The 6,154-nt window shown below is 38.2% G+C and overlaps 1 long non-coding RNA gene across 2 annotated transcripts; it reads left to right on the forward strand.

Moving 5' to 3' along the window:
* Positions 1-1,434: 1,434 nt before the first annotated feature.
* On the forward strand, positions 1,435-5,847 carry LOC141371265 (uncharacterized). 2 transcript variants are annotated; one of them, XR_012376073.1, is made up of 2 exons: positions 1,435-1,967; positions 5,511-5,847. It is a non-coding gene; the product is annotated as an uncharacterized lncRNA (long non-coding RNA). The 2 variants fall into 2 exon arrangements; XR_012376072.1 differs by lacking the exon at positions 1,435-1,967 and adding an exon at positions 1,977-2,023.
* Positions 5,848-6,154: the final 307 nt, after the last annotated feature.

Genomic DNA, 6,154 nt, shown 5'->3' on the forward strand with positions numbered 1-6,154 from the left:
AATGTTTTAAATTTCTCATAATATTGCTTATAATTCTTAAAATTTGCATTTTTTTTTTACATTTTACTTATTTATCTTAGAGAGAGAGCGTGATGGGGGGAGCAAAAGGGGAGGAGGAGGGAGAGGGAGAGGGGAACCGAATCTCAAGTAGACTCTGTGCTAAGCACAGGTCCCATACGGGGCTTGGTCTCACAACCCTGAGATCCTGACCTGAGCCTAAACCAAGAGCAGGACGTTTAACTGATTGAGCCACCCGGGCACCCCGAAATTTGCATTCCTATGGTTAATAAATCTGCAACTGTTAACATCTCCAATTAGCTCTTCTTGAGAAACTACAATATTTTAAATTTAGAAGATATTCTCCTTATAGATTTTGAGGAATCTGTTCAGCTCCAACCCAATTCAACAGAATGAGAGTATTTCTCCTCTGATATTTAATTGAAGTAACTATTTCATCCTAATTATTTTCACAAATACTCACTTTTTGCCATCATTCAGAGGATCTTTCTTAAATAAATTTTGCAAGGTAAAACATCTCACATACGTGTTTATTTAGAATTACTTTTTAATATCTAACCAACTTTAGATGCCACAAATTGTTATGTGTCACAAACTCACTCCATTCCTGGGAAGAACATGAACGTGTCCAGTTCAAATGGTAATTCCACCAAAAGATGCTGTTCTTGCACAAATTGACATATTTTAAAATGCAATTCCAGAATTTTTAAGTTAAATTGTATACTATTTACACTCTTAGGCTTCCATTTGATAAGTTCTCCGTATTTGTGGGGATTTATTCCAAAGTCTCCCTTTTTGCAAGCTCTGATTTCAGTAAGTGCTATTCGATAAAAGTGATTTTACCAAAATCTAGAACAATACCCAGCCCAGAATAGACATTCAACCACATATGTTTGTGGGTTGTATTAATAAATCAGTCTATCAGAATTTGAGTAAGTTGTACTAAGTTCCGTAGCTACAGTTATGGATTTGGCCTTTTTTTAAATTGTAGTTCTATTTTTGTTTTCTATTTTCTGAGGCAATGTAGTTGCATGAATGTAGTTTGGTAGTATATCTTCTTGGTGGGTTGTCCTTTATATCCATATGAAATTCTTATCTCAGCATTCATTGATTTGTGCTTTGAATATTATTTTGTGTTATGAGGCTATACCACCTTTTTTGTTACAATTTTTCCTTCCTTTTATTTTCCAATCATATCATTTGCTTTTTCAAGTATGTCTCCTAAAAAGATTATTTCATTTAATCTAAGACCATCACTGTCTGTATATGCACCATTAGTTACCTCTGTGAAAGAAAAAAATCTCTGCTAATTAGTGTGTGAATATGTATATAATAATAAATACAACGTATAATACAAATAAATATAAACAAAGATAATGTATAAAAGTAATGTATTTATTACTTAGAACTCTAATTTTGCACTTCTTGAAACAACTTACAAAACCAATATTTAGAAATTGGCTGTTAATATCTATCAACCACGCGCATATATTTTTTAAATAAAGGAATATAAGCAAAATCTAAAGGTGTGCCTAAAACAAAATTTCTTCACATTCAGAATCCAATGTTTCTGAATGGCTTTGTACTCAGAGATGTTCACATTCACTTTTTTCCATATATTCTTCTTGTGCGCCATCAAGAGGATGGGGGAGATGATGTTTATTAAAGTTTCATTCTTGCCTCCAGAATTGCCTTCCAAGCTGCTGACACTCCTTCTGATAAGGTTTGATGTCAGTGTTTTCTTAAACTTATCCTAAGATGTCAACAGAAGGTTTTCAAACAGTGCAGACTTAAGATTTCTTTCAAGTGATTCTTAATGATTTGTTGACCGGAACATCAAAGGGCTGCTGTTGCCCCATCAAGACACGAGGAACACTAGGCAAGTTATACAGCCCAGTGATGACATCACAAGTGAGTGACGACATCACAAGTGAGTGACGACATCACAAGTAAGTGCCATCACAAGTGTTGCCTTGACAGGCTGATCACGTCTGTCATGCCTAAGGTATTTTGTAGTTTCAGGGTTGTCAAAAGTGAAAATAATATGCATCTTAGGATCAAGGGAACAGAGAGTTTGGCTTTATCTTCTTTAATGAGTCTGAGAGATTGTGCTAATGGACTGAAACCCATCTCTATGTGTAATTATTACTGATACATGCGGACATAATACTGCCATCCTGTTGTGTATGTTTAAAATAGTAACAGGAACTTTCAGCCTCTATGCAACCCAACATCTCAAACAGGAATTTTCCGAAATCTGCTCCTTTTTAAAAATTCCTAATGTTTTATAGAAAAAAAAATCACAATAGCTTTTAATTCTTTGTTGTATCATAATAGCTTACCATGAAATGAAATGGAAAGTTTTGCTCCAATAAGTGATGGAAATTAAAATCACCAGATCATCATTGTGTGATGATTCAGACATAAAATATGTAGGTGGGGGGAACCACACTCTTCCTGCTTTCAATATAATGCGGTGTACCTCATAAAACTCAACAGCTGATTTTTCTGAATTGCGTAGGGTCTGTATTTTTTTTAAGATTTTATTTATTTATCGACAGAGAGAGACACAGAGAGAGAGGGAACACAAGCAGGGGGAGTGGGAGAGGGAGAAGCAGGCTTCCCGCTGAGCAGGGAGCCCGATGCAGGACTCGATCCCAGGACCCTGGGATCATGACCTGAGCCGAAGGCAGATGTTTAACAACTGAGCCACCCAGGCGCCCCGCATAGTGTCTATATTAAGGTGATTTCTAACAGTAAGAATGTACTCCTTGTAGGAATACAATGGATGGCAATGAATCTTTATGATGAATCCACTTAATTCAAATCCCTACTGAGTGAAATACTTAATATTTCACTTCAAAACGGATTTCATTACCTGTGCTGCCATTTTTACTTTCTGAATAACACTCATAAAGAGATAAGATTTCAAAAACATTATAAAATTCTGAATCGAAAAATGCAACTCTTGGGTGCATCTTGGAGAGAAAATGTGATCTACCTGCAGGAGTTATTAGAATGACGATACTTTCTATTTACTTTAAACTCTGACAACATTTTTCAGGAAAGTTTAGGGCAAGAAACAGGAAGACATTATCTTTGAGAAAAAATGCAGTTTTGCTCTGATGGTTTCCAAACCCAATCTTTCTTCAAAGGAAGAACACTCTGCTTTTAAATGCAGCTCATTACTGGTCCTCCAGAAATGCAAAGAACGGTGTGAAGCAGGAAAGGATTATTATTTCTACTTTGACTACTATTCTCTCCACATTATGCCACTAAATGTGTGAGGAATGGAAGGATTTTAAGGGGCAGTCGCTAAACAAGCACAGAAAGTGAACAAACTATAATGGAAAACAATACCAATGGGCAATTTTTTTTCTCAGAAGCAGGGTCTCATTAAATGCTGTCTAACCTTAGTAAGTTTGGCAAGTTAAAAAATGCCTTTTTCTGTTATCTTACTATTTACCAAATATACTTTATACACTATAGACCCGCCGAGTACCGAGAGGTACAGAACCTCCTAGGACAAAGAGACAGAACCTCAGGAAAAGACCATTGTCTGTTTTTCTCTGCAACTATTTCAAGCATAGGAGACGAAAAAATATTAGGCTGCTTTTTCTTTAATTATTTTGGGCTGTAGAAAATAAGTGGATTGTCTATTTTAGCCTTCAGTGGCACTGTCTAGATTATGTTTTAAAGCTTGAAGACTGAAAGGGAGGAATAAGGACAAAAACTGTTTAAACTTACATACAATCTAGACATTAAGGATGATATCAAATGGCCCAAGTAAGGTATAGTCCCTTCTGTGTTAACTCATTTTCAAAATTCCAGAGTCGTCTGGATCTAAGTTATCAAGGAACCCATGATTTGGGTTCCCATGAAATACAAGGGAGAGGTCACCAAAAACAAAGAAAAATCACACAACTAGCTCCTTCGAGGCAAGGTTTTGTCTTACTTTTCCAATGTATCCCCAATGCCTTGCACTGAGTCTAATTGCATCCTTAATAAATGTCTGCTATCTATTGTTTATTGAAAGAATTTTTAACTGAGCTGACCCAGCTACATAGGAAAATGACCTGCCCCCTGTCTCCCCAACCTCTTTCACAAGCACGCCCACACACGTACACACACCAAGGAAGTCAGCAATAATCATTTTGCCTTGTTAATTCTCTCTTCCTTTAATATAGCAACTATATTTCTATTTGCCCTCACATGCCGCTTTCTGCAGTTTTCTAATTAGGCTTCCAGAGAGTCAAGGGGAAAGAGATTTGGTTGAGGAGCATGTCCGTCTGAATCATGCTATAAATTGCCTCTGACAATGACATTTATACTTGCCAGACATTCGGTTGGGCAATATGACTACTGCGGCAGTATAAATTTATGCGAGCCTATATAATTGCTGGTGATGGGAGCAAGATAATTGAGCTTAATATTTGATGAGAAAGACAGAAAAATTACGATCCCTCCTAGTCCCCAATATGCTGAGTTCCCAATTATCAGGATTTGAAGCTGAGTGTCACAATGAAAAGAAATAACAACAGTGGTGAGCCTCATCAAGAATTACAATTTAGCCAGGGGGAGGGATTAAGGCCGGCTCATGGTAGGTGAAGCATTGGTACGGGGATTCAGCCCAGACTGAAATCAGAACACACAGACAGTCTCTAAATCACAGTCTGAAAGGCAAAACTGAGGCTCTGTGACAGGAAGGGTTCAGGGACAGGGTAATAAAGGGAAGAGCCAGCATGCCAGAAAAGCTTGGAACAGGCAGTTTTGAGCCAATGGAGCATGGAAGCGTTTTCATTTCCATTTCAAATGACCACTGGCCGGTGATCCCAGCCCTGTATGTGTGACAAGACCCAGGATTGACACCTGGCTCCTGGACTTCAGACGTGACAAAATCAGCTTGGTGGGCCCCTGGGGGGTTGCTCTGGACATGAGGAGACCAAACCGTTCTCGGCATCGATGCACTTGGATTGGTTCTTCCTTGTTGCTAATTCAGTCAAGGGACAGTCCTTAGTATTCATGAAGTCCAAGTCTCACCTCCTAAAATAAATACCATTTTATGCACTCATCCATTCAGTTGAGCCACGCTAAGCCTTTCCGATTTGGAAATGAAGGTTGTGCTCTTACTAGATGGCACAGCATTGGAGGCAGCTTTGGGGTGTGAGTGGGAGTTTAGAACTAAATAAAATTTAAATATCATTATGTGGTTGTGACTGTAGAGATATGTTTTTTCTGAGTCAAATGACATTCCAGTGTACTCCTATTTAATCACCACAAATTTGAAAATGTCCACATTTGGTTTTATTCCTCACGAATTCTTGCCAAAAGATAATCAGATATTTTCTGTCTTTCTCTTGTTATCCTGCAGTTTTTAGTTAATTATCTCCATCGGTCTCAATTGATTCTGATCTTATATTCAAGTGAGATCCCATGAAAGAGTATGTATCCTTGTTAATAACTAGCTTCCATTTTGATTTTGCTCTCCCTAGATCATGTGGACAGAGTCACATCGAATGAGAGGGAACTTCTCAAGGAAATTGGCCAGCAAGAAAATACATCCACGTTGTAATTACTATACCCTCTTCCTTCCACCTAGAGGGCAACTGAAATTGCTCCAGTTATGGGTTCCAAGACCTACTTTCTCACGTATTCCTCTTCCTGGAATGATGGCCTCTTGGAGAATCCTGAAATATCGGCCAAGATAGATGCAAGTCTTCACTCCAAATCTGAAGAAATGCTAAAGATCCCTTGATCTTCCAGTTTTATGGAAACAAGAAAAAGGCCGTCTAAAGCCCAGATCAATAAAGTAAACACTGAAAGCCTTAACTATTCTCTCTTTATTCACTGTATTCGTTTCCTATGGCTACTACAAAAAATTACCACTAACTACGTAGCTTAGGAGAACTGAAGTTTATTCTCTCACAGTTCTGGAATCCAGAAGTCCAAAATCAGTATCCCTGGACCAAAACCAATGTGTCAGCAGGTGTCACTGGTGTGACGCCTCCTCCAAAGGCTCTCGGGGAGAATTTGTTCTCGCCTCTTCCAGCGTCTGGTGACTGCCAGCCTTCTTCGGTGTGATGGTTAATGTTATGTGTCAACTTGCCTGAGCTAAGGGATGTCCTGACAGCTGGTA

This window comes from Callorhinus ursinus, unplaced genomic scaffold, assembly GCF_003265705.2.
Source record: "Callorhinus ursinus isolate GAN/ISIS: 27379988/994484 unplaced genomic scaffold, GSC_fseal_2.0 scaffold63, whole genome shotgun sequence".
Taxonomy (NCBI): Eukaryota; Metazoa; Chordata; class Mammalia; order Carnivora; family Otariidae; genus Callorhinus; species Callorhinus ursinus.